The sequence below is a fragment of the Octodon degus genome, unplaced genomic scaffold (genome assembly GCF_000260255.1).
Source record: "Octodon degus isolate 3935 unplaced genomic scaffold, OctDeg1.0 scaffold00161, whole genome shotgun sequence".
Classification (NCBI taxonomy): domain Eukaryota; kingdom Metazoa; phylum Chordata; class Mammalia; order Rodentia; family Octodontidae; genus Octodon; species Octodon degus.
The window spans coordinates 2,228,835-2,246,258 of record NW_004524737.1 but is presented as its reverse complement, the minus strand read 5'-3'; positions in this window follow the sequence as shown (position 1 = coordinate 2,246,258).

Here is a 17,424-nt window from a genome sequence, read left to right as displayed (position 1 = left end):
GTGGTGACACATGCCTGTAATCCCAGTCCTTTGGAGGCTGAAAACAGGAGGATCACTATGAGTTCCATCTGTGTTGTGAGAGCCTGCAGACCCTGTTCTACATACATTCAAAATAGTGATTCACCTCTAGTACAGACTGAGCCACAGAGACTTGGAGAATGAAAACACTTGCAGTTGAAGTACAAGTAAAAGCATTTAAAAAGCTGAGATTTATTTTGGAGGTAGATCAAAAATTCTGCTTGCTAGAAGGAAAAACATGATAAGTAACTTCATTTTCGCTTTCATTCTTTTATTTTCTGTGTTTTGAAACTTAATATGAGTTAGGCATTTATTGAGGTATGTTGAAATGTATGAAGGTCATGCAATCACTTTTATGTTTGTAGGTGTGTGTGTGTGTGTGTGTGTGTGTGTGTGTGTGTGTGTAAAACCTGCCACATTTAAAGGTGTAAATTTTGAGGTCAGTGTAGGTATGAAAGAGCCTTCAGATGAACGGGTGATTCAGATGAAGTACCAGAGCTGGAGATACTTTACTATTTTCATCCTGATAACTAAAACTTAGGATTAACGAGAACACTTAAAATGCAGTGAGCAGAGCAGTTTGAGGAGGACCCAGGAACTTTCAGTTTAGCAGTGGGGCAAAACGAAAAATCCTGACAAACGAAGGCAAGCAAAGGAAGTTGAATAAACCTCAGGATACTTAATGGCATGATGCTCTTTGAAAGCGAGACTATACCAAAACCTAGAGATCAAGGAGGCCAGGTCATGAATACCAAATTCTCTGCAAAGAGAGCAGCATATCACTGGAAAATACCACCTTAATTTTAAAACTAATTTTCCTGGTGGTATGTTCTAAAGCAGCTTTGGTTAAGCACATATTAAAAGCATGTTACAGGGATAGTAAGTGGAGAAATAGATGGTGGATATACATATGTTTTTAAGATACAACAAATATAATAGAGCAAAAGAAGTGGTATATATGTCTATGTAGATATATGCAATATGTATATGTATACATTTATATGTACATGTGTGGACAATTCTATTCAGGTGTACATGTATATATTTATTAAAACATGTGCTGATATATATATATAGAAGTACTTTATCTTCCACAAAAAGTGAGGCTTTCTACAATCTAAAAGATATGTAGATTTTTTTTAAACCCTAATAATGATCAACTTTTGGTAAAAATGCTGACAAATTAGTTATTTTGTTTTAATTATTTACTTATTTTTTTGTCCTAGGAATCTAACTCAGGGCCTCATGCTGGCCAGGCAGGTGCTGTGCTGCTTGAACTACATGCCCAGCCTGATGACATTTATTTGTGTTAATTTCTCTTTTTCTTATTGAGCTATGGGGTGACAGAGAGATGACAATGAGGAGGGAACACTCTGCATTGGGGTGAGGCTGCAAGAGATTATCAGAGACTAGCTCAGAGAGTGCATTTTATACCAAATGAGCAGCAGATTCATTAGTTTCCTGGGGGAGGGGGCTGAATACCATCTTGCACAAATGTATCAGCAGGAAACAAAGCACCTGTGTTGACCCCAGTGAGTCCAGAGTCCTGGCCAGACGCAGTTGACTGCCAGTCCGGATCTCTTACACTGCAAGGTGTCACCCATCCTCTTCCAACTTAAAATGGTGTCAGAATTCATCTCTTTGTAGCTGAAGAATTCAGAAAACTGCGCTTCTCCCAAGCCAGTAGGGAAGGATGAAACCCTCTTTTCCAAGGCTTCCAAGTGGTTAGGAATCCATAAAATTCTGACTTTTGATTCTTAATATAAAATCTCTCTGATCATAAAACCCACTCTTTTATTCAATCATTCAGTAGTTTTAGTAGAATCATACCATAATCCTTTTTTAAAATTTAAACAAAACTGTCATCTTCTATGATGTGTTCTCTTGTCCTCCTTGCGTATACCCATTCTTGATCATGGTAAAATTGAACTAAATTTCAGTGCCTATAGGGCAGACACAGTCCATATGTATGGTGTGACTACAGGTAGAGGCCACACACATTCACTTTTATTGTACATGTGTTCTATGTACATGAAATGTTATATTTTTATGAGAATTGAGTAAATGTGACAAAAACCATGTGGTCTACAATATGAATAAACTTTGCTCCATGTGGCTTTTAAATAAAAGTTTGTTTACTTCTGTCCTAAATCACAGGGAAAAAATTATAGTATCGATGTTCCTATGGTCAGGTAATTAAAAGAAAAATAGATGTAGGTGAAAATATAGTTTCAATCTTTTAAAGACTATAAATTTAGTAGCCAAATGATGAGGAAAAGTGTTGAAAAGCTTGGGACTTCAAAATATTTTTTATTTACTAACTTTACTAGGAATGAAAATCAGAGAAAGTTTGGGGAAGATAATTGAGGAGCACAAATCCTAGTCTTAAAAAATTGCCCTGAGGAGGAAGCAAATGAGAGACCTCATGGTGACAGATGGGTAAAACTCCACTGATGTGCATGTGCATGTTACTTGTGCTTGGGTATCTTACTATTTTGTTGTTGATGTTGTTGTGTTTTATATTTTGAATGTATGCAATGATAAAATATTTTATACTGTGATATAATATCTGCAACAAACAATAGAACTCATGACACCTACACATGCAAGGAGGTACCCAGACTTCAGTTGTGGTCATATGAATACATGGGAAGTTCTGAAAGAAATTTCTGTTGACCCTAAAGTTAGCGTTACTGAGCTAGAGTGGGAGGTTCAGAGTGTACAGGAGATTGGGTCCCATCAGCGCAGATGAACAGGAGAAGAGAGATGGAAACACATCACCAAGGAAGCCAGGACTCCTCAGGGACATGAAGGTAAGCTCAGATAAGGAGCACTGGTGTTGTCATGACAGCCCACTTAGAGTAATGCAAGAGATATATTTGTTTTGAGAAATCCACACATTATTATTTCTATATTAAACTTACAAATATCCTTTGATATATTACAAATTCTTCTTAAATGTGTAAAATTTGTTCACTGATATCTTGCCCTCAAAAAAATATCTATGTATTTTATTTCTGAATTTTCTGATAATGAGATTAAACCCCAAAGATTCTGAACAAAACTGCTAATAATTAAGATTTTGTTGTTGTTGTGGTGGTGGTACCAGGGATTGAACTCAGAACTTTGTGCTTGCCAGGCAGGTGCTTATGCTGCTGAGCTATATCCCTGGCCCCCATTAGTCAAGATTAATGTGCATATTTTCTTGCAAATAGATTGAATAATCATTGTGCCTCAAGTGCGCTTTTATAGCAGAACAATACAGTATCACCCAGACTTGCTAACATACAAGACATCAAAAAAATAAGCCTGCCAACAGCCAGGCACCCCACACCCAGGCTCCGTTCACATTTCCTTTGGCCAGCCGCCTGCTCCTCTGTGACTCATTTCCTTTGTAATTTCTCCATATTTGGTGGTCGGAGTGTTCTGATTAGAATTCTTAGCTGCTTCTGCATTGCCCACAGGCCAAGGCCCAGTGGAGAGGGATTCTTCAGCTCTGGATTCACCTTGATTGTGCTTCTGTTTGCCTCTCTGCCCTCCTTCGCTTTTCTAAAACAAAAAAAAAAAAAAACCTGCCCAAAGGATGGCTAATATTTATTGACTAAACTTGCAGAAGCATCAACTTTCACAACCTCAAGAGGAAATACCAAAGTCGGTTGTCTTGTGTCGTCGATGAAATGATGTATTTAAAACACTTTTGTAACTCTGTTTCAGCAAAACGTGAAGTGATCATATCTCGGCTTCTCCTTTAGCAGAATAGGAGGAAATGTGTTGTATCTGGGAAACTACCTTCGGTCTCCCGTGCAAGCTACACGTTCAAATACGTTACGGCTGCGTCCATTATTTCTCAATACAATAGTTTCAGAAATTGAACAATGTTCTCCTTACTTTTTCTTTGAATTTGACGTGCGCTGTCATTTGCCGACATGAAGAGCAGCAGAATCCGCAAGCATTTACAGAGCAACCTGGATTAGACATCACACACTTAAGACAGATTTTTCCACTATGAGAGAATCACTGGCCAAATTTATTCAGTGCCAATTTCACATAAAAAGTTCGGTTTATTATTTTTTCTAATGAACAATTCATAACTGCTGCCATGTTCAGTCGTGGCTGGCACCGTTGTTCTTGCTATCAGCTGACCTCGTGCCCAGCTGTGTCTGTGCCCCTCTCTTTCAGCAAGAGGAACTGAAGGGGAAGTTCGTAGTCCTTCAGGTCTTCCTATGGATGGAATGTCCAGATCATTGGTTACAAAAGGAAGAATGACTTTTCCTTTGTGAATTATTTTGCTTTATTCAGTGTTCATTTTTGTGTGTACATTTAACACCTCACTGAAAAATAGATTCTTTCATCCATCCTTGCTAACACATCCTTGTGCAATTGAAGATAGAAAAAGTGAAGAGAGGGCTAGCAAAATAGTTCAGGGGATTAAAGTGCCTGTTAAGGCAGACTCAGGGGCCATGGGTTCGATCCCAGGCCTGCCTTGCCGGCCACTCCCCCAGGGTGCTCTGAGACAGCAATTGAGACTGGGCCTGGTGGCACGTGCCTGTAATCCCAGATCGCGGGAGGCTTAGCATAGGTGGATCACTAGGAGCCCTATCTACCCTGTAGACTCTGTACTAAAATACAAAAAAGAAAGAAAGAAAGAAGAAAAGCAAAGAAAACTTTCTGTGAATATTATTGAATACTCCTTAAAGGGTAGTAGTACCCTACAATTTAAAAATCAGAAAGATATAGCAGTTCTTGCTTTTGTTTTATTTTTTATGGACAGATCTTCTCTAAAATGATGGAGGGGGTTGTTTGTTTTATGTCGTTGTAGTACTTTTTTTTTTTTTGGTAGTAGAGACATTCTCTCAGTATTGATTAGAGCAGAGCGAACACATACATGGCTCTATGAATTAAATCCAGGGCACTAAAAATCAATTCTGGGCTGGGGAGATAGCCCTGTGGTCTAAGCACATGCCTGGAAGGGCAAGGATCAGGGTTCTATCCCCAGAAACACATACTGCACTAGTCCCACCCACGGGTGCTCTGAACCAGCCACCAAGACTGAGCATGTGGAACACATCTGCAATTCAAGTGCTGGGGAGGCTGAGACAGGAGGATCACTAAGAGTCCAAGCTGCAAAAAATCAGTTCTGGGTTTTAAACTTACCTTTTTGATATGTACGTCTCCACAACACTTTTCTACACTGGAAATACTATTTTTTCCATCTCAAAAACTTACTTTTGATTTGGCTAGTAATCGAAAGATGTACATAGATTCAATAAACTTTCATTTGGTTTAGAATACACTGATTTTTATGTTGATTGGGCTCTTGTAACTTAGCTATAATACTGTTTGTTTTCCATTTGTCAGTGTTGCTTTTTTCTGAAGTGAATTTAATTATTGTCAAAACCTGCACTAACCTTGATGTCTTTATAGAAGGATCAATGTGATTGGCAGTCAAATAAATATTGTGAGTTTCTTTAAACTTTTCCAACATGAAAGGTGTGAGTTTCATGGAGACCAGGCCTTGCTATCAGCTGTGAAGGCAGGACACAGGTTGTTGCTTTCCAAGGTCTCTTCCTCTGTCTCCTGTAAGAGCCTTTTCTTAGGGATCAGAACGCAAGAAAGGATCCAAGCGTTCAAGATCAAGTATAAAATCTGATCAGAGCTATTTGTTGTGAGCCAGGATGAGACCTTGTGTGGAAGCAGAGATTGAGAAGACATAAGGCCACCATCTGGCTGGCAAGGGCGGGGTGGTGGCACCCATCAGGTCTGGTGCTACGCAGGCCAGTTTCATTTCACTTGAAATTCATGGGTTTTGAGACTCAAACATTTTAGTGGTTTCTGCTCATGTTCTTATTTTTCAAAAGTGCTTAAATGAGACATTAAAAGTTTCATAATGCTTTTTGGCCAGTGCATATTTTCTGCAAAAACTCCATTTTAAGATTTAGAGTTCCTGTTAGGAAATAAGGCCAAAGATTCCAGTAACAACATATTTGTTACATTGGGAATTTTGCGTCTGAGAGAAAAGTGTTTTCTGAAAAGCGCCTTTGGTGTGTTTATTACTTAGGAAGCATGTAAAAACTTGAGCAGTTTGGGGGATATTGGAGGACAGACAGTATATTTTGATCCTGACATCTTACTTCTAACTGAAATATGTTTGTTCAAATTTACAACTTAATTTACAAAAGTTATATCAAGAGACAAGCTGAGTTATATTTTTCTATGACAAAATTTTTTAGTAATCATAACCACAGAAAAACTAGTGTACAACAAAACTTGATGCAATTATTCCTACATTTGAAGAAAATTCTAGTAAATCTATAAGAACACAAGGGACAGCATCAGATTACGAAATTTTCCTATGTATCCCAGAACATGGTGGAGCACACCTATAGTCCTAGCATTCAGGAGACTAAGGCACCAGGATCTCTGTAAATTTGATGCCAGCTTGGGATACATAAGGAAATGGAGACCAGCCTGAGCTACACAGCAAAATTCTGTCTCAAATAAGCCATGCCTAGAAAATCACCATATAAATCTTAAATGTACTTTAAATAAAGAAAAGAGGAATCAGTGAATTTGAGATGCATGTTTTCAAATTAGTCATATATTTTTAAATATTATGCCTCAATAGAAAATATATATTTAAACAGGCCCTTCCAGCTCTCCTATTTTGATGTTTTATAAAGTATCTATTCTATTCTCATTCTATGAAACTTTTCCTCAATTGTATAACTTTTGCTATCTGAGCAAGACACACGCTTGAAGGGGTAGCTCACAGGTCCCGAATTAACAACATAATTAAATTGAATGGGATAACTGAAGAAACACAACAAATAATGTGTATTCAGTTATTCGCACACTCGACAAAGGTAGCCATACAAGAGAGAGGACATTACTCCAGAAATGGGAGATTCAACATCCCTTAAAACTGAACTAGTTCCTGTTTTGAGAGAGAACAGGCACATGAATGGATGGCAATCCTTTTTGAACATCATGTTCTCCATATGTTATGGCTTGGAAAAGGCCTTTTCTGGGAAAACCTATTAATTTTCATCTGAACATTTCTTACGGTGTATCTCCCAGTCCAGCACTGAGTTATAAACCCTGATTTAAAAAAAAAATTATAATAGCTTTAACATGTTTCTTTTTCTTTAAAAAGCATTGCTTTGACATAATCTTATTTGAATGTTATTTTATTTTTATGCTTCTGAAGAAATGATTTTATATTATTCTAAATTGTTATTTTAAAAAATGGGGAATCTCATTAGTAGAAAAAAATAAGAGAAATACTAAAAGTGACATGCTGAAGTGAGGCGCTGCACGGATTTCCGCATTTTGTCTTGCCGAGTACTGAATAAATCATGTTAAGGTTATTGCCATTTTAGAGATGAGGGAACAGAGACTAAGAGGCACTAATGACATGATGATGCGCGTGCAAACAGTAAATAGAATGCGGATTTTGTGTGGAGGCAACGTTTTACAATCAATTCTTGAACAATTGGGAGATAGAAGATTTCTCAGTAAAAGAGCAATTGAATTCATGTGATAAAACAGTGCTACCAGTACGCATTACTTATGAAATACCTTATGCTTTCCCTGTAGGGAGACAGTGAGCCCGCCCCTTTTTAAGATAAGTATATATTTTTAATAAGAAGTCTATACTCACAGTTGCATGTTCATATACAGCCACCTAATGTTTTTTTTGGATTTTAGAAAAATCATTCACATAAGCAATGACCATCGCTACCTCTAGAAAAGCCTCCTTTGGTCTCGAAACCCACGCTGTCACATGTTAATATAACTCTGTTATCTTGTTCATATATGCATTGCTTATATACCTTTTTTACTATGTGTTTTCAGCAACTATTTTTCTATTTTTTATCAGAACCAAGAATTGAACTCAGGCCCTTGCACTTGCCAAGCAAGTGCTTATTCCACTGAGCCATCTCCTCAGCCCAGAAAATATAGATTTATGAGCCTTCTTAAACAGTATGCACTGAAATTTGCTACATTATTTTTGCTGCTTGGTGACCTTTGTGTTTTTAAAGATATAAACTAATAATATCTAACCATATATATTGTGGGGTACAATATGATAGATGGGAAGTATACAATGTAGAATAATTAGCTCAATGTACTCAAGTTATGCGCCACTTAGAATACTCATCATTTTTTCATCTGTGAAGACTGAAATGTATACACTTAGAAATTTTGAAATGCACTGATTCAAATACATAACTGTATTCACCACACTGTACCATCAGTCTAAAAAAGCTACCACGTACTCTTACCTTTGTGGACCTTTGATGGCACTTGAACAACAGCTTTTCCTGTCCTTGTTCTCCAGCCACTAATAATAACCAGCCATTCTCTGTTTGTATGCATTCAACATTTTGGGTTTCACCATTGCTTGAAATCATGCAAGTTTTGTTTTGCTATGAATGACTTACATCATTTAGTATAATGTACTCCAGGTTGATCCACATTGCTATAATGGGGGAAGCTCCTACTCTTTAAAGAATGAATGGTATTTTGTGGTGTACATACAGTATATCACTTCTGTCCTTCATCCACCAGTGGAAATTTGATTTGATTCTGTATTCTTGTTACGGTAAATAATGCTGCAATGAATATAGAGGCAGTTGCTATATCATTGAGCTAAATCTCTAGCCCCTTATGCTTAAGGTTTAATCTATTTATTTATTTATTTATTGTTTTTAATGTATTTGCTACAGGGTCTCACTAGGCCGCTCAGACTCACAGTGATCTCCTGTTTCAGACTTCCAAGTGCTGGGATTACAGGCATGGGACCCCACCACGCCCAGTCTTGGTAGTGGCTAGGCATGTTGGGGGAGTGGGTAGGGGATGTGGTATAGGGGACTGAACTCTGGTCCTTGCACTTTCCAGGCAGGCACTTAGACTGCTGAGTCGTCTCTTCAAGGCCCAGTTTTATTTATTTATTTATTTATTTATTTATTTATTTATTTTGTGTTTAGGACAGGGTATATAGGGTGTACAAGGTCTCACTACGTAGATCTGACTCATAGCGATCCTCCTTTTACAGCCTCCCAAGTGCTGGGATTACAGGCGCGTGCCACCATGCCCAGGCTCAGTGGCCTTCCCAGAGCACTCTAGGGGCAGGGCTGACACAGCATGCCTGGGAATCGAACTCCCTGGCCCTGCATCTGCCTAAGCAGGCACTTTAATCCACTGAGCTATTTGGCTGGCCCTCGCAGCCTGGTTTTAATCCATTTAGAGTTGAACTTTGCACATATTATAATGATCCAATTTAATTCTTGACCATGTAGATATTTTGTTTCCAGCAGTTTTCAATGAAGAATGACTATTTTTCTTTTGTGCTCTGGTCACCTTTGTCAAAAACTTGCAGGCTATAAATGCGAGATTATTTCTGAGGATTTTCTTGTGCTCCTTTGATTGATGTGTCTCATAACATTTTAATCTTTGCAGCTTTGTAATATAACTTAAAATCATTGTGAGATATTCAGCATTGTCAGCTTCATAGTTTGTTGTTTTTCCTAAATATTTCTTTCATGTTTGGGGCTGCTCATGCCTACATATAAATTTTAGGATTTGTTTTTGTTCTATGAAAAAATTACTTGGGTAATTCAATAAGATTTACATTAAATGTATAGATACCTTTAGATAATATAACTATTTTAACAATGTTAGTTCTACCAAATCCCTGAACACATGATATCTTTACATTGGTTTATTCTTTTTCTTTGAGTGTGTGTGTGTATGTGTGTGTGTGTGTGTGTGTGTGTGTGTGTGTGTGTGTGTTTTAGGGAAGGGTCTATGGGGTGTTCAAGGTCTCACCACTAGATCACACTTGTAATGATCCACCTATTTACAGCCTCCCAAGTGCTGAGATTACAGGCATGCCACTACGCCCAGTCTCAATTGTTATCTCAGTGCGCCCCGGAAGCTGGGCCAGCAAGGCAGGCCTGGAGATCAAACCCCTGGCCCCTGGGCCGGCTTGCAGGTGCGTTAATCTGGTGTGCTATTTGGCTGGCCCTACATTGATTTATTATTTGAATTCTTTTGTCTGCATTTTCATTATCTAGGTATTTTTCTTTTACCTCTTTACTAAAATGTATTGCTAAGAATTTTAAATATGGTAGCTATTTTAAATGGGATTCTCTTCTTGATTAATTCTTCAGTTAGTCTTTTTTTGTGTTTTTAAATTAGTAATGGCTGTGTGTTGATTCGATATAGTTTAACATTAATGAGAAATTTTGCTGACATGTATAATGTTTACTCATATTGGGAAGTTATTTTGCTCATATTGTTTATCATTTTAAATTTTCCCTAAGTTTTCTATTTTTTTATTTTTCATGGACGAAAGCGATTGAATTTTAACCTCAGTCCATGTTGCTATTCCCTCATTACATCAGAGTGGTGCATAATTCTGGTATTTTGGTGATTTTTATCGAGGGCATTAACAGATAAATAAGAACAGGGCTTTGCCTGTAGAGTTAAATGCCTAAGTCTGGGCTCATAACAAGGTAAGTTCTTGGTAATAATTGGTGAATAAAATGAAACTTTTCATATATTGCCTTCACAATTTAAAGGATCGCCTAATATACATTGGTTTATTTTCTTACCATTTATCTTATTGCACAGCTTACCATGATTTCCATAATTTTATAAATACTCATATTTGTTCATTTCTTAGCATATTGTTTAGGGTCTTTCATCACACACAGGGAGATGTCACGCAGGGTAAAAGTCATGAGGGAGGTTCCTTCTTTTAAGGCTGTGTCCAGAGCTGTTCAGCCTCACCTTGCCAGACATTATCCCCCCTAGAGCTACCCAAGTTCTATGGCCTCATTCCATGTGTGATGAAATATAATTTTGTTATGTCACAAGAGTAACTAAGGGGGAACTAGCATGCACAGGTCTCTTTCAAATAGAACAATAATGATTTTCTTTTTAATTTTTTTTGTATTGATTTGATCCATGACCTCACTATACAGTTCAGTTTCATAGTGAGCCTCCTGCCTCAGCCTCCTCAGCACTAGGATTACAGGTGTGCATCACCACGCCCAGTTTTGGTGGCCGGAGTCGCTTGTCTGTGGTTCTAGCCAGTACCACATGTGGTACTAGGGATCAGACTTGGGCCCTTGCCCTTACCAAGCAGGTGTTGAGACTACTAAGCTATCTTCCCTACCCAATAATGATTTTCTTCTTCCTGTTTTAAAATGTATCAATTCACTGTCTGCTAGATTGTATTTCTCCTTTTAAAAACAAGTTCTAAAGTTATGATTCTTCTACAGAAAATGTCTCTTTTGGAGTATATTTTGAAATCTGTATTTTCACTTTTACTTTGCTGTTCTCTCAATTCATTAATGAAAAGCTTAATATGAGTTTAGGGGAAGACATAAATTATCTACATTATTTACGTACAGCTAAAGTTCTGGAAAATAGAATGCTTAACTTTCATCAGTTATGGTAAATTATGAGCTTTAACTTTAGAAAAATGCCTTTTTATTTCATTTTCTACATTTCCTTCCAGGACCCGATCCAGTTTATTTGCTCACACTTTCTTATTCTTTGACTTTCAGATTTTTAAAATCAGGACTGTGAACTCAGGGCTTCATGCAAACTAAATCAGCACTCTACCTTTGAGCTACACTTCATTACCAATCTTGCTTTTACATTTTCTATTTTTCCTGCTTCTTTTTCTGAACTCTTCCATAAATCTCTTTCCAGCTATGCTCAGTATTCTTTTGATTTTTATTCATTATTACCATGATAATTTTAAATTTTCTATTTTCTCCATTTTCTTTCATTTTTCACATTTTTATTAGTATATGTTTATAGATACAATGATTAGATTTGTTGTATGGAGCTTACACTTGCACATAAGATGTCTCGATTCATTTTTATGGTCCCTTTCTCCTCTCTTCAGTCCTCTCCCATCAGCTTTCCTCTTGAACAAGTTCTATTTCCAGTTTTTCTTCAAATCTTTTTTCCTTAAATCCCTTCTCCTTTGTTTTCCTCCACACTCTGTCTTTTGGTCTCTTTCATACTTGTGAAAGATCTTTCTACTTTAATATCTATCTTTATTGTTTTGTTCTTTATACTTCAAAATTCTCAAATTAGAAGAATAATATAACATTTTCAGTCTTGTGTGTCTGATTTATTTCATTAAGGTCCATGGACTTGAAGTGCATCCAGCTGCCCAAACGTGTCTCAGGTTTAGCCTTCTCTATGTAGAGTAGTACTCTATTACACCAAGTTGCAATTATACAAATAGTATACTATAGACCAAGCAAACAAATAAACCTGAGGATCAGGGGAACAGAATAGAGACTGCAGAAACAATTCCAGGCACCCTCAGCTACCTTATCTTTGACAAAGGGGCAAGTTCTTTTGCTGGAGGAAAAATAGATTTTCGCACAAATGGTGCAAAGAAAACTGGTTATCTATGTACTGAAGATTGAACTTAATCCCATATCTCTCACCATGCATTAAATAAAATCAACATGAGTTAAAGAACAAAATATGAAAAAAAAAAAAACAGGTAATGTGCTTGAAGACAAAATAGGTAAAACTGTTGCACACACAGCCATGAGCTATGACTTCCTCAACAAAATCAAGGCTGTAAAAGAAATTATACAAAGAATCTATAAATAAGTGATACCAAATTAAAAGCTTCTGTACAGCATAGGAAACCACCAAGAGAGTAAAGAAACAACCTGAAGAATGAGAAAAGCATTTTTGGCTGGCTATTCTTCAGAGACTAGACTAATATATCAAATATGTAAAGAGCTCAAAAAATGTGTATCCCTCCAAATTTAGCAACTCAAATAGAGAAATTAGCATCTGAAAGGAATACATGCATCTTACATAAAGAAACAAATGGTCAATAATCCATACAAATGTTCAATATTATGGTCCTTTAAGAAATGCAGGGGGCTGGGGAGATGGCTCAGTAGAATAAGTGCTTCCCTGGCAAGCACAAGGGCCTGAGTTCAATCCCTGGTTATACAAAAAAAAGAAAGAAAGAAAGAAAGAAATGCAAACTTTCCATTGTTTCATTTGTATCTGGGGATTCCTGATAATGTTTGCTTATTTAGTTGTATTTTGACACTCATTCTTACTTAGTAATATTGAAAGTACTTATTTTGGCTGATGCAAATATTCTCTATCTGCTTCTGGGGAGTAGGAAAATATTGGATGAAAGATAGCATGCACTGATTATTTTACAACACATAGTATTTTTCAGAATTCTATAAAAATGTTGAACTTAGACATTTCTAAACATAAAAAGCAATATGGTCATTATACGTTTATTATCTCTTTTGAGTTTATTATTGTTTATTAGACTATTAATACATTAAAATTACTATAAGACTAATTAGGTCCATCCTAACTTATTTATAAGCAAATCTTTCATGTGAGGTGAACTTTTCTGGTTGAATTAATGTATATTTTCTACTTGCGAATAAATGTTACAGAGCTCATGTATACACACTCACAACCCATACACTTACCCGAGAACAGTGATAAAAACAGACTGAAATAATAATTCTTTTGGTAGCAGTGCTTTCATTGTAAAATCAAAATGAAAAACTATGGGTGATGTTTCTTACCAGAGGAAGAGGTTGGACTTACAGTGTCAGGAATATTTGAATGGTCACCCAATGCAATCTGAAGATATCTATCTAGCTATCTAGCTAGCTAGCTATTTACCTACCTATCTATCTGAGAAAGAAAGCAAAAAGATGTCCCGAGCAAATTTTTCCATCTACTCTTTGCTTTACTGTAGCAGTTCACCCTTTCTTTCAAATATCAAGGTTATTGTTTTCTTTCTCCAATATTTATGGAAAATTCATGCGTTTCTCCTGCAAAGCTGTAAAATTTTGAAAACATAATATAAAATGTCCCAGGACTCCATATCACTGAGACACAACATACAGAACTAAACTTGTTAGGCAAGCAAGAGCTCTTGTTGTGAGAAGAATATATATGTGTATTGGCCTAATAGAAAATAAATAAAATGGAAGCATCATATAATTTTCCTCACACTAGGGATAAAATAAGACGGTGACACTTCCAGAGCAGACAAAACAAAACTTCAGTACTAAAGTTTATAGGTACTAGTCTTGGCAGTTGTCCTTTAGAGCTCATGAAAATATATTTAACTGACAAAGTGGAGGAAAATAGCTTCTCCTTGTAAAACTTGTTAAAAGTCTCACTAGAGGACAGGATGGCAAAGCAAGACTGACTGACAGAATGGCTCTTCTCTTCAGGGTTTGTTTTCCCTGCCTGTCTAAGATCTGTGAGTGTGTATTAATGTGTTTTACTCATAGTTGCAATGGTTTTAAATTTATTTTACGGTTCAAACTCTTAGGATATGCTAATTTTCAAAGGAAGCTTACCAGGAACAAGTATAAATAGATGTGGGAAATATAATTTCTCACTTTTTACATTTTTCCTGCATGTGAATTCACTACATTTGATGAATTAGCATCAAAACTTAACTCATCACTGCGAAAATGAAACTGCTTAAGATGTCACACTTTTATTTTTATTTTCAGAAGCCATAATTTTTCTAGAGTTTTCCTTGTTGCTTTCTAGGGTAGAAGTAAGGACACTATGTTTATGTGATATTAATAATTACTGGATTTGTTGGCAAAAGGTGGAGTTTCCTTTATAAATTGTTAGAATAGATAAAGAAGCACAATAATATTTTTCTTTCTTTTATTTGTTCTATACACATAGAAAAATTTTAATTTCATCTGTCTCATGCTGTATGAATAAAATACTTTGCTCCTGCAGTGCTGAGATCATTGCTGTACGTTGTATGGCTTTAATGTGCCATTTACAGTGTGCGTGTCAGCAGTACAGTGTGGTGGTTTTCAGAAGTGGGGCCTTAGGTCAGGATGTGGACAACAAAGGTTGCTTGAATGAATGCATTCACACCACTGCAGAAAGGGCTTTTGCACTGCTCTGCCACGTGAACACCCAGCATATTTTTTCTCTGAGCCTCCTGTACCTTATGTTCTGTGAGGACAAAAAGAAAAAAAAAAAAAAAAAAAAAAACACTACAAAGAATGTAACTTCATACAGAAAACACACCTGCACCAGGCAGCTGACGCTTGATTCTAGAATTCCCAATCTCCAAAATGGTGAAAATAGACTTTATTATAAATCACTGAGCCTTGGATAGTTTGTTCCCAAAGCCAATGTGGACAAGAAAGCAAGGTTCCTTTAAAAAATACAATTTAATTATTATAGATCGAGATACAACTTTTACAGTACGAAGTCAGAATAATATCTACATAAGTAGTTACAAATGTTAATCTCTACCACCTATGAATATACAGGCTTACAAAACAAAAAAGACTTGGGAGACACAAATAGTATAAGGTTATCGAGGTGAGAAGAATATCTTGGATTATCTAGATGAGATACTGTAACGCGAAAAGCTTCCGATGAGAAATTAGGAGAGGAAGAAACTACAAAAACTCTACCAGTGGAGCTGAGGTCAAATTGATACAGTCATGATCCGAAGGAATGGAAGGAGCCTAAAATGTCATGAACTACTTTCTGTTACAACCTCTGAAAGAAATATAGCTTGTGATTTCAGCTCTACAGAAAGCATTCGAGCATACATAGCTCCAAAACTTCAAATACTACCTGACTTTTAAAGCCATTAGCTTACGGTCACTTCTACAGTCTCAACAGCTGATGAGTCCAGACGCAAAGTGCATAAACTTTTGGGTCGCAGCCTATAAATGTGTAATAACTGCACACAGTTCCAAATTGTTAAAACGTCAGTGTCATCTATGCTTCAGATAGAGAACTAACTCTAGTAACTTTAAGGATCTCTTGTTGAAATGTATAGATATATCAATAGAGATGTTTGTGATATATTTTCCATGCCTCCTAGTGAGACATATACAAAATGCCCTTATTCTCCATTTAGTATGCTTATCATACATATTTCTCTTACACCGTAACTTCTTCTTACGATTGATTGCTTCATTTGGTTGGTTTTATCTGACAAAGAAGAAATTTCAGCTTACAGCAGTTGAATTATTTTCTCTTTTTTTTTCCTGTTACAAAAAAATTTATACTTGACTCCTTTATGTTGTTATTCTGCTTCTCAGTGTCTTCATTAGCAGTGGCTCCTCTGAAAGGATTGTGTCAAGGAAACGATAAATGCTGAAGTGATTGCCAGCATTCAAAGGTATTGAATTCTTCAGACCCTTCTTTCATTTTCCTGGCTGTCAATTCAATGCCTTCTGCTTCTGAGTCTATCAGGACATTGAATGATTCCTAGAAACACATTCATTTCATGCAATGTCTACTCTGACAGTGATGTGAAAAATGTAAGGACACATTTATGTTTTTATTTCCTCAACTTAACTATCAATATTTTGTTCAAGAGAAATAGCCTCAGGGTTAATGCTTCACATCAAATATAGCAAAACTTTACATAGCAGTCAAGCCTTTGACAAACTCAATCATACTCTTCCCCAGCACATATCAATGAAATAATTACTTTCTTACTTGACCTATGGAATTTATTTATTTACCTAATGCTTTGCTTTACTTAAAGAAATGAACCACCCTGGAGTTATCTGATAACTTTGAAATAGTAACACTACAACCTAACTCCTGACTTGCACATGGCCTTGGGTTCTGCTTAAGATCCTGAGCTGGATTTTTGATTGTGGCTCTTATTTATTTTTCCCAGGCTATTTCCTGTCTTCTCTGAAGTCATATTTCCATTTATTTAACTCTAGTCCCTGCAATCTTAGTTTAATTCACACTGTCTCCATGGCTTCATAATTTTGCTCAAGGAGTGAACTGAATCCTAATGTTAATTAATGTTATGCCATTAGGCTTATTTCTTCTGATTATTATTGTTTAGGTCTGGAATGTCCCCGAAGGTTTACGTGTTAAATGTTCAGTCACTATGTTGATGTTAGTAGGAGGAAACAAAGATTTAACAGACAAAGTCTAGTGAAAGTTATTCTCTTCACTAGAAACATACCTTAAAAAGAGTGTAGGATAATTTCCTCTGCATTTTCTACCCTTTTTATCTTCCATGACATAAGGAGTTTGCTCCTCTTTGTGCTCCCTTATGATATTCTGCCTTGCCTCAGGTCGAAAAGCAATCAGACCAACTGACTGCAGACCAAAACCTTCAAAACTGTGAACGAAAATAAGATTTTTCAGTGCTTAAGTTCATTGTCTCTAGTACTACTGTAGGACTCCACTCCTGGTTCTCCTCTCCGCCTAAGAAGTCTATACTTATAATCCCAAAAATATGTTTTTGGAATCCCACCAATTTAATTCTAATCTACCACTCCTAGTGTAACCCATGGCAAAAACAAAGACACTAAGACATATATATATATATATATATATATA